The sequence below is a fragment of the Podarcis gaigeae genome (assembly GCF_964106915.1).
Source record: "Podarcis gaigeae genome assembly, chromosome: 9".
NCBI lineage: Eukaryota > Metazoa > Chordata > Lepidosauria > Squamata > Lacertidae > Podarcis > Podarcis gaigeae.
The window spans coordinates 21,210,282-21,231,661 of record NC_139685.1 but is presented as its reverse complement, the minus strand read 5'-3'; positions in this window follow the sequence as shown (position 1 = coordinate 21,231,661).

Genomic DNA, 21,380 nt, shown 5'->3' with positions numbered 1-21,380 from the left:
GATATGGGATTGAGGGGGCAACTCCCATCTCTTGCGGGGGTGCAATTAGTGCCAGCATCATCCGTTAAGAGTTTGGGTGTAATCTTCGATACCTCCCTCTCCATGGAGGCGCAGATTACAGCTATAACAAAGGCGGCATTTTTTCATCTCCACCAAGCTAAGCAGTTGGCTCCTTATCTCTCTCGCCCTGACCTAGCCACTGTGATCCACACAACGGTCACCTCCAGACTGGATTATTGTAACTCACTCTATGTGGGGCTGCCCTTGAGACTGACCCAGAAACTCCAGCGGGTGCAGAATACCGCGGCGATACTCCTTATGGGGTCTTCGCTGCGAGATCATATTCATCCAGTATTTTACCAGCTGCACTGGCTCCCGGTGGAGTACAGGATCAGGTTTAAGGTGCTGGTTTTAACCTTTAAAGCCCTATACGGCCTAGGACCCTCGTACCTACGGGACCGCCTCTCCTGGTATGCCCCACAGAGAAATTTACGGTCTGCAAATAAAAACATCCTAAAGATCCCAGGCCACAGAGAAGTTAGGCTGGCCTCAACTAGAGCCAGGGCTTTCTCGGCCGCGGCTCCAATCTGGTGGAACGCTCTGTCACAAGAGACTAGGGCCCTGAGGGACCTGACATCTTTCCGCAGGGCCTGTAAGACAGAGCTGTTCCACCAGGCCTTTGGTCAGGGCGCAGCCTGACCCCCTCCTCTGGCAATCTGCACAGAATTTTGCTTGATGGTTGTCATTAATTTGATCTTAATTTGATTTTAATTAATTTTATAATGAATGTTTTTAGAATGTTGGACTATTTTGATTGTTGTTAGCCGCCCTGAGCCCAGCTTCGGCTGGGGAGGGCAGGATATAAATAAAATTTATTATTATTATTATTATTATTATTATTATTATTATTATTATTATTGGAATCCACCCAGAGTGGCTGGGGAAACCCAGCCAGATGGGCGGGGTACAAATAAATTGTTATTGTTGTTGTTCAAAATAAAAGATAAAGGGACCCCTGACCATTAGGTCCAGTGATGACCAACTCTGGGGTTGCGGTGCTCATCTCGCTTTATTGGCTGAGGGAGCCAGCGTACAGCTTCTGGGTCATGTGGCCAGCATGACTAAGCCACTTATGGCGAACCAGAGCAGCTGCTTTCGAACTGCTAGGTTGGCAGGAGCATGGACCAAGCAACAGGAGCTCACCCCGTCACGGGGATTCGAACCGCCGACCTAGGCTCTGAGGTTTAACCCACAGTGCCACCCGTGTCCCTATTATTGGAAATAAACACACCTATAATAGCTGCACAAGCCTTTTGCAAAGAGTTAAAATTTCAAAAGAAACTAGTGCAGGATAAAACCACCACGTGACAGACAAATTCTCTTTTAAAAACATCAGTTTACATTCTTTCAGAAATTTGTTTGCTCTTGGAACCTGAATATTAGTTGCAAGCAAATGAATGGGTAGCCATTCTGCTTTTATATTAGGGCTGAGCTGAAAAATAGCTATTTCCTCAAAAATTTCTTCCTTGCTTGGCTTTTCCTTTTTCAGAAAATGTGAATGTGGGAGAGAATTAAAAGAGGACAAGAATCATTGCCCTCCCTTGACTGCATAATGTCTTCATTTAACAAATAAAATGTGGGTACATGTTATTATGAAGCTAATTCAAAGACGACAATCTATCTCATCCATGAAATGATTGGTTTGGAGCACATGAGCTAAGAAAAAATGGTGCTGAAGCAGATGATTGGGGAAAGAAGCAGTCATGAAGAAAGAGAAAGGGGAAGGAAATCAGGAAACATCTTGCCCATGAAAGCCCTCCCTTGAATATTTAGCAAAATACTAGTTTATATCAATGGTAGTTAAATCTAAAACTCTAGTTTGAAGGATCTGGGAAGATTGTGAAAGACAGCTAAGGTGATGTTTGTCATTGCCCTGTCTTTTTGACCTCCATGCTCAGAACTCTTGTTGGCAGCAATCCACAAGAAATCCACTTAAGTGCTGACAAGAAACCAGATTTCTTTCACTTTTGTCTTGAAATTACCATTGATTCAATGCACATCAAAAAAGAAGACAAACTCATGCTTTCTTCTGTTGTTAACACACTATTTTGCCTAAAGCTAAAATTTCAGACACATTTAGAAGGTCTTGCTCAGGACACAGAGTGTTCTTTTTCATTTTGCTTGCTTGCTTGAAAAACAAACCCTCTCTGATTTCTTTCTTGCAAAACAGAACACTTACCATTCTGGAGAATGCCCAATGCCCCCACAAAGGTAGAATCAAGCTAATCTCTAAAGGAGGAATAGCCATTTTCTTAAGGCCAGGTGCAAAAACAGCTTTAGCACTCAGCTGAAAGGGGGACAGTGGGTTCATTCAAACATCATGCTAAGTGGAGTATTTGGGGAACACTCTGAAATAGCCTTTTAATAGCCTAGGCTCACAGAAGATGAGTGGAACCTAGTAGCTACTGAGACTTGAGGCAAAGGTTGTTGCTACTGGGGGAGCAAACGGCTTCTGCAGTATGAGCCCAAGACAGTGTTGCTTCAGGCTCTTGAAGACTCATGAGAGGGCCCTGGGATGAGGAGGATTTTATTCAGTTCACACTTAAAGGTGAACCTCCATAATTCAGTTTCTGGAACAATATGAGAACCAAAACACATTGTTTGAAATTCACGCTTCCCCAGATTTTGAACTGCATTTCTCTGGCCAAATAGTGTATACAAAATTGCATATACTGTGGTAAGGTATGCGTAAAAATGCATGCATTAGTAAAAATAACATTAAAAATGCATTATATTTGGGGAAGTTGTTTTGCAAAAATGTGTATATTAGCCACATTTGCATATAAACGTGAATAGTGGGAGACGTTTGCACTAAAATGCTGATCACTTTTTATGAAGACTTTCAAAATATTGATGATGATCATTGCAAACAGATGTGGAAAATATGGAGAACTGAGCATAAGATTGAGAAACTGAGGAAAAACTCAAATTAACAGATCCAGCCAACTTTATGACAGGCAGATTTGGTCCACAACTGGCCATCCTTAGTTGAAATTTGCTGAAGCCATTCATATGTATGAAGAAACCCCATCTAAGCTGGCAGGAATGCTTAGTTAAATTTCTCAGGGGATAAGGAATATAGACTGTAGGGTTTGGAATACTGAAATATATAGCACCTAGGAAGTTTTATTCCCTCTTTTATATTGCTGCCCCTGAAATGTCCTTGAAAAATACTGTAGGTCTTGGATCAGGTTTGTGCCCCACAGCCTGTAGGAAGTTAATAGGTCTGCTAACATCTGAATCAGAATCCAAGTAAGCAGAGTGATTTAAAACAGCCTTCACTTGGCAGCTACTACATGTAAACTTCCCTAAGCTGTCCATTTAAATTTCTACTGATGTTGTTGGAGGTGGGTGAGAAATCATCTGATATGAAAGTAACTGGTCCAGTGAATGGTCTGAGCAAATGATACCATTTTACTGCTGGGCCTATGTGAGAGTGGGCCTGAATGCATAGGAGACTGCCTGAGACCCATCTGCAAATGGTTGAAGCTCTAGAATAAATAGTGGCACATACATTCAACTAATAATAGCTGTAGTAAGATCTGTGTGCAGATGTTCTAAACCTGGTTACTGAATATCATGTTTTGCAATTCCCAATCCCACCCAGGCCTCATAGAAAGACCCAGATGTGGGTGTGCTAAATAGTGAAGTTTCTGTTCTCAGCTCTGGGATCCTGCATGCCAAAGGATGTTTTCATCAGGCGCCTCAGACTCACAAGAAGCCTTTCCAATACATTCCATGTTGTCCCCATGCAACAGGAAACAGTGCCACAACCCTGGACAATGGTCCCTCAGAAGCACTCATAGTTTCTCAGAAGAGACAGCCTTCCAAAGACGGCAAAAGGTCTCTGCGCTCTGCTGAGACAACAGTTCTGCTCCAGAGAGAAGCTACACTGCTCTGTCCAAGGTCCTGATGTGACGCTGCTTTGCCTCATAGGACTCTGCCTTGCCTGCCAGTAAGTGCCACAGACCAAGGCTTCCCCCTGTGAGACTTAAAGCGGGGGCAGGACTCTGAACATGCAAAGAAGGGGGATGTTAACTGTGCCCACGCCTTCATTCAGATTTAGCACAAGACCTGAAAGAGCTTACACATGAATGGGGATCCTGCTTTTGGGAGGTTCACAGGCAAAGCTCATTAGTATTTGTATATACATATGCTGTAAAAAGTCATGCCAAATGTGCCCTCCCAGCAGATGTCAAACAAATAAACAACTATGTGATTTTTAAGGCAGGCCTGTTCAGGGAAGTTGCTTAAGTGTTTGATGTTGTATTGAGTTTTTACTGTTTTTGTTGGGAGCATCCCTGCTCCAGAATCAGGTATTTTTGTTTTTGCCCAAAGTGGCTGGGACAACCCGGTCAGATGGGTGGCATATTATTATTATTATTATTATTATTATTATTATTATTATTATTATTATTATGCCAGTCAGTGTGTTTCTGCTCACCCTCTACTCACATCCAGTAATCCCACATTTAATATCCACACGTGCCTCGAGATACGCTGCATACAGATACAGGGCCCAAATTTGTTAAACTGGCTTTTTACTGGAGAAGCATGACATTACAAGAAAGCAGCCTCTGCCAGCAATTGCTCACTTGCTTGATGGAAAGTCAGATGCATAAATAACAGGCTAAGTGAATGAAAGAATCACGTGCAGCGAAGAGAAATAAATAGCAGAGAATGCAGACAACAAAAGATGATGCTGGATGTTGTCTGGGATTCCAGAAACGTGCCAGTTTAAGCTACAAGCCAAGAGCTGTGAAGGAAACTGTAAACAGGAATCAGCATCAAGGACCAAAAAGCAACTAAGTGTCAGGATGGTAATTAAAATCCATAATGTTGGAGAGATGAAAATGGATATAGTGAAAATGTACTGAAAGTTAAAATGATGTTTTGTGCCCAGAAACATGGGGGGGGGGTGTTATTGAAGAAAAGGATGCTGAAAAGATCCTGTTTCAATAAAAAAGACTTTTGAACAGACAGCGGCCATCATATAATGATTTGTCACTGATGTTCCCAAAAGACTGTGGTGCAATTCATCCAGCTGCTGCACTGACACCAAGCCACCTCAAATGCCAGCTACATTTGGTGTTAAACCTGTTAGCCCTCGGGGACACAGCTTTGAAGCAAAGTAGTTTTAGTAGACAGGCATGTTATTTGCTTGCTTGGTCATCTAAATTGCCAGATAGACATGTACTGGCGTCCTCTAGAGGCCTGGCATGGAAGCTGCTTAAGATCTTGCCAGATATGCTTTGCTAAGTCCAAGCTGTTTCAATATAAGCCGTAAATGGGTGGCAGGCTATTTCTGGCCAGGAGCTGTAGCAACCATTTCAATTAACTGTAGCAGTGTTAGTGGTTATTGCCATCCTTAAAATATCCTGGCTTCCAGGGATACCTGGCTTTTGCTGGGGCTTACGTCTTCGAGGCCTTGTGTCGCATCCTTTCTCCAGATGGCTTTTCTCACTATCTCATTCGTTCCACAAGATGATTCTACAATGGCTTTTCCTGTCCTCATTTCTTTTAAATGTTTATCTCTCTCATCTGAATTTCCCTCTGCTTCATACTGCCACACTGTCCTATTATATCCCTATTTATTAGGCTATTTCAGCCGGAAATTCCACATCCTTGCTCCAGAATCAGGTGTTTTATTTTTTGTTTTTAAAAGAACTCTGGAATATTCCCCCCCCCCATGTACTCTGGACACTAGAGACATGACTTATTTACCCCTCTGGAGCATGTAAGTTTGCCCCTGGGATCTCCACATCCTTGGTTATCGTAGTGTTTGTTCTTTTCTCCCACTGCCAGTCGGCTGCCACACCCTGTTGGCTCATAGTGCTTGAGGGAACATGTTACATCTCTGTGCCTCTCAGACTAAAAGCCCCAGGGGAGGGCCAGGACTAGCAGTTTACTATTCAGAGACTTGTTTGTTCTGACACTGTTACAAGATCTGGAAATACGGATGGTGGGGAGAGGAACAAACACAAACAAAATGAGGCTCATTTTAGCCTCATCTTCCTCTTCATGTTAAAGGGCAACCAACACACACTGTGTCCCATCCAACCTCTGAGCTTCAGTAAAGTGTATCTGTCACCCAGCTCCATGCTTGGACTTTCCACCTCCCACTGTCCTGAAGCAGCAATTCTTTCCCACCCAGACTGGCATTTCATTTCTTTCACTGCATTGTTTCTCACTGTAAATATTAAGTTGTGGGTGGACATAGCAGTCGACACAGAGATTTCTCCAAGTGGTTCTTTATAGTAAGCTGGAACTGAACTGAACTGCAAACAGCTCAGCAGGCCTGCTTTTATAGGCAGCCGGCTGTCAACATTGTAACAACAACAACCCAGGGTTTCCTGCCTAAATTAACTTATGTGGACCTGAGTGAAACTATATACACAATACCCCTGGCGGCCAGGGTGAGAACTTCAGTACATAACAGTACAGTGGTACCTAAGTACTGTACTTAATTCGTTCTGGAGGTCCGTTTTAAACCTGAAACTGTTCTTAAGCTGAAGTACCACTTTAGCTAATGGGGCCTCCTGCTGCCACCGGAGCACGATTTCTGTTCTCAACCTGAAGCAAAGTTCTTAACCTGAAGCAAAGTTCTTAACCTGAAGCACTATTTCTGAAGAAGTGTGCATGCACACACAAAGCAATGGCCATAAAGGTAAAGGTAAAGTGACCCCTGACCATTAGGTCCAGTCATGGCTGACTCTGGGGTTGCGGCACTCATCTCGGTCTATAGGCCAAGGGAGCCGAAGAAGTGTGCATGCACACGAAAGCTCATACCAAGAACTGACTTAGTTGGTCTTTAAGGTGCTACTGGAAGGAATTTTTTTTTTGTTTTCACTATTTCAGGGTTAGCGGAGTCTGTAACCTGAAGCGTATGTAACCTGAAGCATATGTAACCCGAGGAACCACTGTAAACTCATTCATGCTCTGCTGTTGCAGTTTCTCATGTGGTCTCCATGGGTGCCAATGTGCCTACCGGCACTTCATATGGCACTCCCAAGAGGTCTCAGTAAATATCCCCTCAAAAACACACGGTGCGTGGGAGACTCTCTGCTCTTCCGGCTCAGTTCCTATTTGCATTGGCGCAGTCTCTCCTGCACTGAGCAGGGATGCAGGTGGCGCTGTGGTCTAAAGCACTGAGCCTCTTTAGCTTGCTGATCAGCGGTTTGAATCCCCGTGATGGGCTGCGCTCCCGTTGCTCTGCCCCAGCTCCTGCCAATCTAGCATTTCGAAAGCACGCCAGTGCAAGTAGATAAATAGATATCATTGTAGCAGGAAGGTAAACAGCATTTCCGTGCCCTCTGGTTTCCGTCACTGTGTCCCGTTGCACCAGAAGCAGTTTAGTCATGCTGGCCACATGAACCGGAAAACTGTCTGTGGACAAATGCCAATGTAGGTGCCTTTTTTCCAATTAATTGGGCAGCCGATGGGAAGTCTTGCCCACACTATTCTGTGTTCCTGTCTCTGTTTCTGCTCTTTTTGATGTGGCAGCCATTTTGCATTATGCCACAACCTTTGGCAGCCATTTTGTGGCTTAAGATGCATGAGCCATAAAAAGGTTAGCCATTCCTGAGAGTGTTCAGGAACATTCCATGGTACTACAACAGCGGAGCCAATGGCTAGGAAGCTCACACACACAAAGCAATGGCCATAAAGGTAAAGGTAAAGTGACCCCTGACCATTAGGTCCAGTCATGGCTGACTCTGGGGTTGTGGCACTCATCTCGGTCTATAGGCCAAGGGAGCCGGCATACAGCTTCAGGGTCATGTGGCCAGCATGACTAAGCTGCTTCTGGCGAACCAGAGCAGCGCACGGAAACGCTGTTTACCTTCCCTCCAGAGCGGTACCTATTTATCTACTTGCACTTTGATGTGCTTTCAAACTGCCAGGTTGACAGGAGCAGGGACCGAGCAACGGGAGCTCACCCCATCATGGGGATTCGAACCGCCGACCTTCTGATCAGCAAGTCCTAGGCTCAGTGGTTTAACCTACAGCGCCACCCGCATCCCGCAAGCAATGGCCATAGATCTAAGTTATTGTGTATAAATTATATATGTATGTATTCTATTTTGGCTTTTCTTATCCCACCTTCCACTCCAAATCAAGTTCCTATGATGGTTTACAATGTTTAAAGCAGAACATTTAAGTACACATATAACAGATTTATATAGATATGGTAAATATTAAATTTAATGCTACATTTCATCTGCTGCTCTCAGAGTTATGGACCTGTTTTTATACCTTTGAATTTTATTTTACTGTATTGCGTTTATATATTTGTATTGATTTAAACCACCCTGGGGCCTTATTGGCAAAAGGAGGTATATAAGGTTGATAAATAAAGTAAATACTGCAGTAACATAAATAAAAACAGAGAACTAAAAACTGGAAACATACACTGTAGTGTATATAGGATATGCATTAAAATAAATCTAATAATTATGCAAAACATCAGATTTGAGTTTGCTTTTTAGATCTGTCATGGGAAGAAATAGAGTATGGAGAGATACTATTACTATATATTTTGATATACTATTACTATACCTATTTTGATATTGTTATGAAAACCCTTTGTCTTCCTTGGCTTTAAGGGATATGAAGAGAGATTCGGTTTTCTCTGGCCCTTTTGCGTCACTGTTAATGTTATTCATCCTCTGATTCATTTCCTAATTTTCTCAGATTTGGCCAAGTTCAGTACTACCAAAGGCAAAGGTTGGATTATACTGACTGACTGACTAATTGCACTGAAAAGACCATGGCAACTCACAGATAAGTGGCAAGGGAGAGCAGTAGCAGAAAGCATCATCCTCTTTAACAGGGCCTTGCTGCAATCCGCATGGGGCTGACCTGGGTTACGGTGTAATGTGATCAGAGTTATGGAGCTATTTATATATAAAGAGCTTCTCCAGCACATTATTCATCATTCGTATTCCATCTCCAGCCACTCTTCTTCCTGGGCTCAAGTGCTCTTATTCATCACTTGGGGGCGTCCTTGGCTGATCTGAAAGAGGTGGTGGGACACAGCAAAAGGCAATCGCTTGGGTATGCATTCTGCATCTGTTGTACGGCTAACATTTCTGACCCCACATTTTGTTTCAATTCTTTGAAAGAGGAGAGTGTATAACAGGAGTCAGCAATCTTTTTCAGCAGGGGGCCAGTCCACTGTCCCTCAGACCTTGTGGGGGGCCAGACTATATATATTTTTTGGGGGGGGATAATGAACAAATTCCTATGCTCCACAAATAACCCAGAGATGCATTTTAAATAAAAGCACACATTCTACTCATGTAAAAACACGCTGATTCCCAGACCATCCGTGGGCCAGATTTAGAAGGAGATTGGGACGCATCCGGCCCCCGGGCCTTAGTTTGCCTGCCCATGGTGTATAACATATGCAGTATCAACATACGGTAGAAAATTAAAGTACAACCAAAAGAAAAGAAGGGGAAAGATTACAGAATCAGACTCACAAAACGCTGAGGAAGTTTACACGTCACATTAGGTAAAGGTAAAGGGACCCCTGATCATTAGGTCCAGTTGTGACTGACTCGGGTTGCAGCACTCATCTCGCTTTATTGGCCGAGGGAGCCGGAGTACAGCTTCCGGGTCATGTTGCCAGCATGACCAAGCTGCTTCTGACGAACCAGAGCAACGCACAGAAATGCCGTTTACTTTCCCGCTGGAGCGGTACCTATTTATCTACTTGCACTTTGGCATGCTTTCTTATTGCTAGGTTGGCAGGAGCAGGAACCGAGCAATGGGAGCTCACCCCATCACAGGGATTCGAACCACTGACCTTCTGATTGGCAAGTCCTAGGCTCTGTGGTTTAACCCACAGCGCCACCCTAGGCCCCACACGTCACATTAAACCATAGTTAAAAATAAGCTTTGGTTTAATGTGAGTGAGTGACGTGCCAGAATGGGGGCAGAGGCAGACTTAGGGCAGTATGAGCAGTGTGGCCGCTAGGCACACAGCCAAGGAAGGCACCTTCTCAAAACTTGGTAAGCATTTGCCCAGTTTTGGGAAGGAGGCGTGGGGGCTCTGGCGGGGTCCTAGAGTCCTCTTGCCTCCTTCCCAAAGCTGGGCAATGACCAGGCTTTAGGAAGGTGGTTGGAGGGCTCTAGGACCCTGCCAGAGCCTCACACCTCCTTCCCAAAGCCTGGCTTAACCAGTGCCACAAAGGCTTGGGGAAGAGTGTCAAATGTTTGCCTTGTACAGGGAGGGAGGGCAGAGGCTGGCTTTGCATGAGAAGATTGGCTTCTAGATTGCAGGTTGCTGGAGGAAAATAAATCACAAGTGCTGGTTTCACACATAATGAGAAGCCAACTTCTGCTTAGCTTCCTCCCCAGCAGGAATGGCAAAGGAGCAACAGGGCAAGGAGTGAGATTGGCATGGTACACTACCAGAACTACAAGACTGGTTCTGCTAGTCACCTGAAGTCTGTTGACCTCACCACCATCCTGCCACACACCATCAGGGTGTGCAGCAGTGACACCATAGTCAGGTCTGTGGTGGCAGTGGTGGCAGTGGTGGCAGTGGTGGACTTTGGGCTCTCAAATTTGGCACCCCCACCACTCACACTCTGTTCTACATTACTGTTGTGGCACTGGGGTCCAGTGTAGCCAGACCAGTTGTACTACCCTAAAACCACCTCTGGTGACAGGGGCCACTCCTTCTCATTGGCTGCTTCTAAACCCCACACATACTTTCCTGGAAGTAAGCCACACGGAACACAGTTGTAGCAACATCTGAGCAAACTTGCATAAGAGCTGTGCTGTGTAAATGTTTATGAACATCCTAGTAGGATCTGGGGAAGAAATCTCACTGGACTCTTTGGGAATAGAAGCCCATAGCATAGGTGGCTAACCTATGACCCCAGATGCTACTACAGCTCACACCATCCCTTGCCATTGCCCATGCTAGCTGAAGCCGATGTGAGTTGTAGTTCAACAACACCTGGAAGGTCACAGTTAAACACCCCTACCATATGTCAGGGAGTATTGATAACAAAATGAGCGGAGTTAATTAAAAGGAAGATTTATTGCAAAAACAACAAAGTTCATCAGAGCGGTGAGCACAGCCATCCATCAGTAAATCAAAGATGTCCCTTCTAAGGAGGGTGTTTCCGGCGAGACCAGAAACAAGCGAACTTCCTCTTGTGACGTAGTCTTGAAGAGCCCCTATACACCTAGACCTTGGGGAGAGGGGGTCAGCTCTCACCTCTTCCTCATTCTCTGAGAGTTTACTTCCATGGACTTCCCCACTTTCTAAGTTGGGTTCATTTCTAACCCCTGTATCTTGCTCTTCGCTAGCACGCTGGCAAGCTGCTGGCTGGCTCTCTAATAAGTTGCTATCAGTTGGCATTCCTACGGGTGTGGGAGTTGACTCATGGCTATAATCCTCTTGTCTTGTAGTTAACCCTCTCTCCTCCTGGCTCCTGCCTTCACTGGGAGCTAGCTGCAAACTTCTCTTGGGGTCTGGCTCATTCATGACACCTTGGCTGGTATGCATGGTCCTAGCTTTTGGGGGCTTGCCTGATTACATCTTCAATTGTTGTGAGCTGTTTCAGTGCAAGCTAAAAGGAAATCTGCGTCTGCTTGAGACGGCTATATCCATGCTCCTGCTAATTCACACACACTAGCTAGGAATACTCTTTGAAGGAGGAAGCAGCAAACACCCTTTGAACTCCAGCACTGAAGTGAAGCCAAGCATTCCATGCAGAAGCTGGATTTGTGCATTACCCCTCAAATGGTAAGGAAAGCTCATGCAGCTTAGGCCACCACACATACCAATATTCACAGGAGGCAGAAGCAGCCTCAAACAGGATGCTATGTGCCAGGAAGAGGTGAGGAGATGCTGAAAGGTTCATAGAATCATAGAATCATAGAGTTGGAAGAGACCACAAGGGCCATCGAGTCCAACCCCCTGCCAAGCAGGAAACACCATCAGAGCACTCCTGACATATGGTTGTCATATGCAGGTTTCTAGGGTCCCCTGCAATGCCAAGGGTTTTACTGCCCAGGAACTGTGTGAACTGGGCCCAGATCTCAGAGTCTTGCTTGGTAGTTGCATATTTGTAGATAATATTGAGCATTCTTTTATACTACGTTTCTGAATGCATGGATATGGGAATGTATTAGAATGGGAAAGAAGATTCCACGATTCCACTCAGTAGATGAAGTCTTGAGTAATTTAAGTGCAACTGAGGTTTATAAGCACTACTAAGATAGTGTTATGTTCCTAACATCCATTGTAATGATATAGAACCATACAATACTTTTAGATCACCGACTACTATATGTCATGCACAGTTCTGAAATTTACAATCTGCCCATTATCATTAGATCATATTCTTCAAATGATGCCTCTCCATTTTTTAAAATCAAATTTATGTCAGGAATAAAAACACTTTAACAGACACATTAATGGATGTTGAAGACTGGACAATATGAAATCTCAATTAAAATGGGAAATTCATTTAAAATGGGAAACACATCTATTAAGAGTAGACAGCTGCTATTACATTCCAGGCAGATGATGACTTGATTAGTCTACTATTTCTTATATCACCTTTTCTTTTCTTTTTAACCTGAGGAATGATTTTGCTTCCATATATGAATGGAGTAACAGCAAGTTATCTTCTGCTGTGATGGAAATAATTATAGATTGCACATGTACATAAAATTATGTTAGGGGCCAGGTGTTCTTCATTGGGAAACATTAATGAGTGATCCTGAAGGCATCTAATGATGAAAACGTCAGTAATATTGATCAAGAAGATTTAGAATTCAAGAGAACCACAAATTCCACCACTGTGAGCTGTGGATTCCTAATGAAAGATTAAAGAAGACCTTACATCCCACTGCCACACAGTAACTATGCCACTACAGCACCCATAAAAGACAATTAGATGGCTCCTGATCACAGTCCTTTACCTAGAGCAGGGGTCTGCAACCTTTAAGACAAAAAGAGCCACTTGGACCCGTTTCCGAAGAAAAAAAAACACCTGGGAGCCGCAAAACTCATCATTATAAAAATAACTTTTTTGTCACTTTGTTATTATTTCTTTGTTTGACCCCTCAGAATTACTCCTCCTCATAGAAATAAACGTTAAATTAACAAGTTACCTTTGTGTGTGTGTGTGTTCTTCACTCCCCTTCAAAACAGTGACCAGCGTACATGTCCCCTTTCAATGCAGTGACCAGCGTACATGCCCCTTACAATGTAGCGGGCGGGCGGGAAGGTGACGTCGGGACGGTGCGTGACTAACGCACGCACTGCCCCCATGCGACGTCACAGCCAGTACAGCGCCCGCCACAGTGGGGAGTGTCGGGGCACACAATGCGCCTCCTCCCCTCGCTAGTATCCGCCCCGGAGCCGCGGCAAAGGTGTAAAAGAGCCACATGCGGCTCCGGAGCCGCGGGTTGCAGACCCCTGACCTAGAGCAGCTTTGCTCCACAGTTTCCCAGCTCAGAGAGCATCAATCAATCAATCATCTCCTTTATTGGCATAAAAAAGTGCATCGTATACATGGATCAGAACACAATAAAGTTAACGAAGCATAGTAGAAGATACTTTAAGATACAACTGTCCAGACATCATGAGGTACAAAGATGGCTCTTAGGACCTATGGTGATGTAATTTCATAGCGCCACTCTAAAATCTTGCCACATTGTCATTACTACAATTGTTCAGCAGATAAGACACCCTGGAAGAATCAGTGTGATAAATCCCTTCCTTCAATAAGGGGGTCAAATGCTTATGATATATTTTTTGCATAAAATGGGCAATAAAATAAAACACGTGTGGTGGATTCAACCTGTTTTGTGCCACAGGGGAAGGATCTTCCAGAGTATGGGATTGTTGAGAATCTACCTTGCAAAACTGCAGATGGTAAGATGTCAAATCTTGTGAGGGAAAGATCTCTGTGTAGATGGGGATCATAAAGCTGGTGTAAATATGGAGTGTCCTGGCCAAAGGAGGGTGGAATTCCCAACACCAATGAGGAACAGGTTTTGTTGGCTGCATTGCAAAAGGTTTGGAATTCAGTCTCTAGGATTCTGCACTTGTTTGTCTGGAATGCTTCCATTTGCAAGAGCATAAGCAGTGACTCGAGTGATAGGCCACAGGTTCTGATTTTGCTCTCAATGCAAGCCTAGCCATTTGGAGTGGTAGGATTCTGCCAGCATGTGGAAAGTTAAAGAAGATGGATCGGACATGAAAAGTAGGCATAGCCAGAATTTTATAGTGATGAGCCATGCTTTTGGAGAGTATTTTGATTTATTTATTTGTGCAATACAGTGGCATCTCTGGTTACGTACTTAATTCGTTCCGGAGGTCCATTCTTAACCTGAAACTGTTCTTAACCTGAAGCACCACTTTAGCTAATGGAGCCTCCCACTGCTGCCGCACCGCCAGAGCACAATTTCTGTTCTCATCCTGAAGCAAAGTTCTTAACCCGAGGTACTATTTCTGGGTTAGCAGAGTCTGTAACCTGAAGCGTATGTAACCTGAAGTGTATATAACCCAAGGTACCACTGTATGTTTATACTCCATGTTTCCTTCCAGGAGGAAGGTAGGTTTGGCTGAGAAGTATGACTGACCCAAAGTCACCTAGCGAACTTAATGGCTGAGTAAGATTTCAAGCAATGTCTAACCCTATAACCACTACATTATATTGGCTCAATCCGAGGCAGGGTATCACTGAAGATCTAGCAGCTCAGCGCCTGCTCTCTAAAGCACTCCAGTGACAAGCTGATAACAGACAATCCCTGACAACATCAGTGCATCAGACCGTGTTTCCGAAACCTCTGAGGTGTGCTGATTTTGCTGATATGGACGGTGTGCGTGGACGTTGCTTTTATAGATTTGGTTTGTGTTATGTTATGTACTGAGTTGAATAGGATCCAAAAGGCAGCAGTCTGATTGGTCCTAGAACAATGCAGCAGTATGATTGGTCCGCAGGAGCCACCCAATCCAGCTCCAGGTGGAAGTGAATCTGCAACCTGATTGGCCTACAGGAGAATCCCGGAATTAGCCAATCACCTGCAGCCCATTGTGTAAATAATGTATATAAAGCAGATATTGGGGGGGGGGAGACTTTCATTCCTCACTACTATGAGCTGAATAAAGAGCATGAAATCCACACTCGACTCCGAGTATATTTCAGTTTATAATAATAATAATAATAATAATAATAATAATAATAATAATAATAATAATTTATTATTTGTACCCCGCCCATCTGGCTGGGTTTCCCCAGCCACTCTGGGCGGCTTCCAACAGAGATGAGAAATACACTAAAATGTCACATATTAAAAACTTCCCTGAACAGGGCTGCCTTCAGATGTCTTCTGAATGTCAGGTAGTTGTTTATCGCTTTGACATCTGATGGGAGGGCATTCCACAGGGCGGGCGCCACTACCGAGAAGGCCCTCTGCCTGGTTCCCTGTAACTTGGCTTCTCGCAGTGAGGGAACCGCCAGAAGGCCCTCGGAGCTGGACCTCAGTGTCCGGGCAGAACGATGGGGGAGTTTGTATTATATGAACGTATGAACTCTTGCTTGGGGGTTACAGGGTTAACTTGCTATGCCTGCCCTAGTGCTCAAATTGAAGGAGAGAAATTCACTGAGGGTGTAAAGGTGGCAGGGCCGACCCAGAATATTTTGGCACCTGAGACAAACCACAAAATGGCATCCCTTTCCCCACCTAGGGAAGAAAGGGCGAGTGAAGATTTACATCACAACCTGCTGTTTCTGTGGTTTCCTGGTGCCTGAGGTGGTCACCTCACCTTGGCTCGTGGCCCTAAGAGGTGGGCATGTAGCTGGCCTGAGAGCTGGGAACTAAAACCCACAAAAGTTACCAGAGCCTGTGATCTGCAGGGACAGGTAGGTTGAGTTTATTTCTAGAAGTATCTTGCTTTGAGAGAGTTAGTTCAAGGCAGATCTCAACAGTATAAGGAGGAAAAGCACACCGTTTAAAGAACAAAGAAGGAAGAACTGCAAAGATTCTTTAGAGAGAATGTTACTGCAATATATCATTTAGTTTTCAGGGAAAGAGGATTTGTGTCTAAACCTTTGTTTGTTTTGTTCCTTCGCTCCACGGAAAAGCTACTTGTATGCTAGCAACCTTTCCTGGTTATGCCTATATTATAAGAACCTCTTTATTTGTCTTGCTCCATTACAACCCTGCAGACTCCATTATTCCACCACTTGTGCCTTCAGCCAAGATCTGTGCTACTTGAGTTGTTCTTGGGGAGACACAAGGGAATTTTTTTAGTCTGGTTAAGAAAAAGGGAGACTTGTAGAAATATTCCCCCTTTTTCTGGGTGGCAGGAAGTTCCTGAATGGGGAGGGTGCGCTTTGTTGTGGCTGGATCTCCCTCCCCATCATGGCACAATATCTAGGGTGGCTGAGGTCCTGTCACAGAAGCCATGTTTTTTTCCTGACATAAAATAAATTGGAGACACGCTGTGCTATTATCCCCAAAATATTAATTTTTTTAAGTGTGTGAATGTAAGAATGAGCAGTGACTGGAAAGAGACAGGCCATCACCAATGATAGGTGCCTCATCTGAAGAAGAATTCAGTTGGATCTTTTTATCGGGAATGATGTAGTGCTGTCAATCACAGCAGAGAATGGTAATGGATCAGAAATGGGCATCTTGGTGGTGGAACATCTGCTCTGCAGGCAGAATGTCCCAGGTTCAATCCCCTGTCTGAAACCCTGGAGAGTTGTCACCAGTCAGTGTAGAAAGTACTGAGTAGATAGACCAATGGTCTGACTCAAATATAAGGCAGCTTCTGTGGGATGTGAAACACAAGAGCAGTTGAGTACAACATTCCTAGAGTGAACATGTTTACACATGGGGAGGAATGTTTGTCCAGCCAGCAGGTAAACTTCCTGTTTCCTTCTGGGCTGGGACAGACGTCCTCTGCATGTGACTAGAGGTGGGTGTGGACTCACCTGTGCAGGTTAACAACAAAAGCACAGGGCAGGGCAGCCATCTCTCTCTCTTTGACTACATGCATTGAAGAAGCAACATCTGCTTAGCCAAAGATGCTCTCTTGGTTGGGACTATCTCCTTATGAGATAGTTTCCAGGTATATGTTACTTTTCTAAGCTAAGTCTGCCTTCTGGGATCCGATTGTGAACAGAATGTGAGTAAACTCTTTTTATACTTTTATAGAAGATTATGTCGTGTCTTATCTTTTATGAGGGAATAAGGGGAAAATACCAAAACCGTTATTATAGAGGCTTTAGCGAGCCTGAGCAAACACATCCGCTGCAAGTTTAAAAAGGGGAATGTTACTCTGCTAAATTGCGAACTTGTTAACACAAGTTGGAAAGGCTATAATCAAACAATATATCCTCTCCCACATCCCTGAACATCCCCACAGCTTCCTATGCTCCTGTGACTTGCGCAGGCGTCTATTCACACATACGCATGAACCTATAACAACAACCAACAAACACCTATATAAACGAATACCAAATGTTTCATTTGCGCAACATGGTGGTCATTTTACAGCTTGAAATGCCAGTATACAAATAAAACCTAGCAAGATAGATAGTTTTTATGACTTACACAGGCTACCCAACCCACTTTGCATGGACCATAAACTTTAGTAGTTCCTGAGATAGGGAATAGAAATTGCCTTATTGGGAGTTTTGGCAGGTGCTAGAGAGCCAAGCAACTTGCTCTGGAGGCTTAGGTTTGATGCCTCCAAATTTGAATCTGGGCTTTCAAATTCATTTTATTGATGCTCTGAAAAAAGATCACATAGGTTTCTCCTTGTGCAAGTGTCCAATCCTTTGCAACTTTACTCATAAATAACTTCTTTTTTTTAATTTTAATGAACTTGCTACTAAGTGTGCCTAGAATTGCAGTGTTCGGCAACTTGACCACCCAGATATTATAAAAAGAGGCCTTTCTAACAGAGTTACCAGTTATGTCGGAGGCAAAAGAACCCCAGCTATAAGCTATATATTGTGATCTACTTATAACTTTTGTTGATATCTTTTCAGATGGATATGGGCCAAAAGCAATGCACTCGTCGATAATGCATTAGCTAAAAGCTTAATAAGCACAGTATAATCATGAGATAGGAAGTGCTTTGACATCGCTGGCTGTAATATGGAGAGTTATCCTACACATTTCACACAGAGTTGGGGGACCAATTGTCTCAGTCCAGCCGAGCTTATTCTGTGTTTAGAATCTGGCTTCCTCAGGCAGAGCTGCAAGCACAAACAAATGTTGAACCACGACACACACTCACACACATACCTGCAATCCAACACTTGAACCTACGCTTTCCAAAAGGTTAACGCTTTGCCATTTTTTAAGGAGTGGGGCTGGATCCAGCCTCCCTTGCTCCTCTTTATGCAGGAAACAGTTGACTGCCAGGTGTTCAGCTTCTTGGAAAGGTATCACACACATGCAGAGAATAAGATAAGTCTCAAAAAAGAAGACAAAACAAGAAATAGTACCCATGTAGGGGGGGAGAAGCGGGTGGCACTGTGGGTTTAAACCACAGAGCCTAGGACTTGCTGATCAGAAGCTCAGCGGTTAGAATCCCCGCGACGGGGTGAGCTTCCGTTGCTCAGTCCCTGCTCCTGCCCACCTAGCAGTCCGAAAGGACGTCAAAGTGCAAGGAGATAAATAGGTACCGCTCCGGCGGAAAGGTAAACGGCGTTTCCGTGCGCTGCTCTGGTTCGACAGAAGAGGCTTAGTCATGCTGACCACATGGCCCGGAAGCTGTACGCCGGCTCCCTCTGCCAATAAAGTGAGATGAGCGCCACAACCCCAGAGTCGGTCACAACTGGACCTAATGGTCAGGGGTCCCTTTACTTTTACCTTTGGGGGGGAGAAAGATATTGTGTACATTACAGAAAGGGAGGACGGACTCACTATTGTAGTTAAAGGTAAAGGTAAAGGTACCCCTGCCCGTACGGGCCAGTCGTGTCCGACTCTAGGGTTGTGCGCCCATCTCACTTAAGAGGCCGGGGGGCCAGCACTGTCCGAAGACACTTCCGGGTCACGTGGCCAGCGTGACTAAGCTGCTCTGGCGAGCCAGCACCAGCGCAGCACACGGAAACGCCGTTTACCTTCCCACTATAAAGCGGTACCTATTTATCTACTTGCACTTAGGGGTGCTTTTGAACTGCTAGGTGGGCAGGAGCTGGGACCGAAAGACGGGGGCTCACCCCGCCGCGGGGATTCAAACCGCCGACCATGCGATCGGCAAGCCCTAGGTGCTGAGGTTTTACCCACAGCGCCACCCGCATGTAGTTAACTAGATCTTAATCTAGTATGGTATTTATAAAAATGAATTCCCAATATTGTTTTTTTTATAATAATAATTTTTATTAAGGTTTTCCAAATTAAAACAAATCAAAACAAATTAAATCCAATCTGCAAACTTTTTGCCAATAACTAGGACTTCCCCTCCCTACCCCCTCTTGTGTTCCAAATCTTCCAAATAAGCAATTAAATTCAACAAGTTCTTATCCCCAAATTACACTCATCATCAATAACCCAATTTAACCAAATTCCCATCCCCTAAGATCGATCTATACCCTTCCACGAGTTTCCCCCTTTCAAACATAGTACAGATGGAAATAAGATAAATATGAATAGTAATTTTACAGCCTTTGGATTCCAATTTTCCCTCCCCTCTTTCCCCTTTGCGTTTCACCTATCCCTCCACTTCTAATATCTTCCTGGAGTTCCCACATTACACTATGTCCCTCAGGTTCTTTGCCAGTCTTTGATTACGGATGTCCAATCGTAGAAGGAGTCTATCAAAAAAGGGCCCATTTCTTCTATCCAGGTTTTTATATCCAGGAGTAAAAACTCCAATTTTGTATCCATAAGCTTGTCAAACCTGAATATCCCAAATGTTCCCCCAGTTCTGTCCAGTTCTTGTTATTTCCTTGTTCTTGTCAATCATTCTCCTCCTTTTTATTTCTCTGTTCTCCCACAGAAATGTTCTTTTTCCAAAAGTTTCTAGTGTCTCTGCAGAGGCTTGTTATTCCTGGAGCAAAGCATTGCATCATGTTCCTTTCATTTTCCAACAAATAGTTCCATTGTTTCCTGTAGTGTGTAGACCTCTGTAGACAAAATAATGTTCCATTCCTGCAGTTTCCCAGGAGATTAAAAGTTCCATTCAACTGTTCAAGTTTCCTGTGAAAAACACATGCAGTATCCCTCGGTTCCTCTAGGTGCATTGCAGTAGCAAAGTTCCCTTCCAGAATCACATCCACCAGACCAAGTAACTTGTTGACCGACATTTAAAACAGTTTATATTCAATTTATAACAAATATAACCGGCAAAGTCCTCATAACAAAGTCTCTATTTTAATCTTCCTTTTTGACAGCTCTTTGACAGCTGTCAAAACCTCCATCGCTTTTCTCCAGGCAGTTTCACGAATCGCTCCAGGGATTCGGGGGGGGGGGGGTTGCTTTTTTTTAAAAAAAAAAACAATTCCACTTTTCTCCTCCAGCTCAGTCTTATAATTTTCCCTCGCGAAGTTGCTGATTCGGCAAGATAAGGTTACACTCGATCTTAGTTGTCCAGTCCTTTGTTTTGGCTCTTCTACAATTTAGGGGTGGGCTGACTTCCTTTTTTCCGCCTCCCCCGTTCGCTCCGAATTTTAAAAATTTATCCCCTTTTTTTTTTAGTCCATATTCCAATTACTCACGGGTTCTTCTTTAGAGCCGAATTTTCAATAGAAGAAGTCAGCGCTCTCCGCCGGATGGCATGCGGCTGCGCTCGGCAGGGATAGCAGAGAACTCAAAGCACCACGCTTCTCCCCGGCACCCGATCCGTAGCCTTTAAAAAGGCTCCTTCACGAGTCGGGAGAGCGCTAACGGTGCCAGCCGAGTCTCCATGTCCACGGCCTCCTCTGGCCGTGGTTTTTAAGGGTCCCCGCATCGCCGGTGCGGTAGGACCCAGCCCCTGCCAAGCCGGATCCCTCCGGAGCTCGGAGGGAGTCCGCCATTCGGCGATGGCGCCGACCCGGAAGTCCATGAATTCCCAATATTGTTAAAGTTGTCCATGGCAAGACTACATTTGTACACAACTTGTTCAAGTGTAGCGAGTTTGTACATAGCTTCAATCAGAGTAATGAAGTGAGATTTTAAAGCATTTTTATTTTTACAGTTTACCAGTTTGTTTGCTGTAGTAAGGGTGTGGACAGTCCATTCATATTGTCCCATTGTTAGATTCCATGTCTTGGGATACACGATGAAGTTAAAGTGGGGCTTCACATGGCTTTGAGCCAATTTTTGCTTCTTTTTTTGAAATG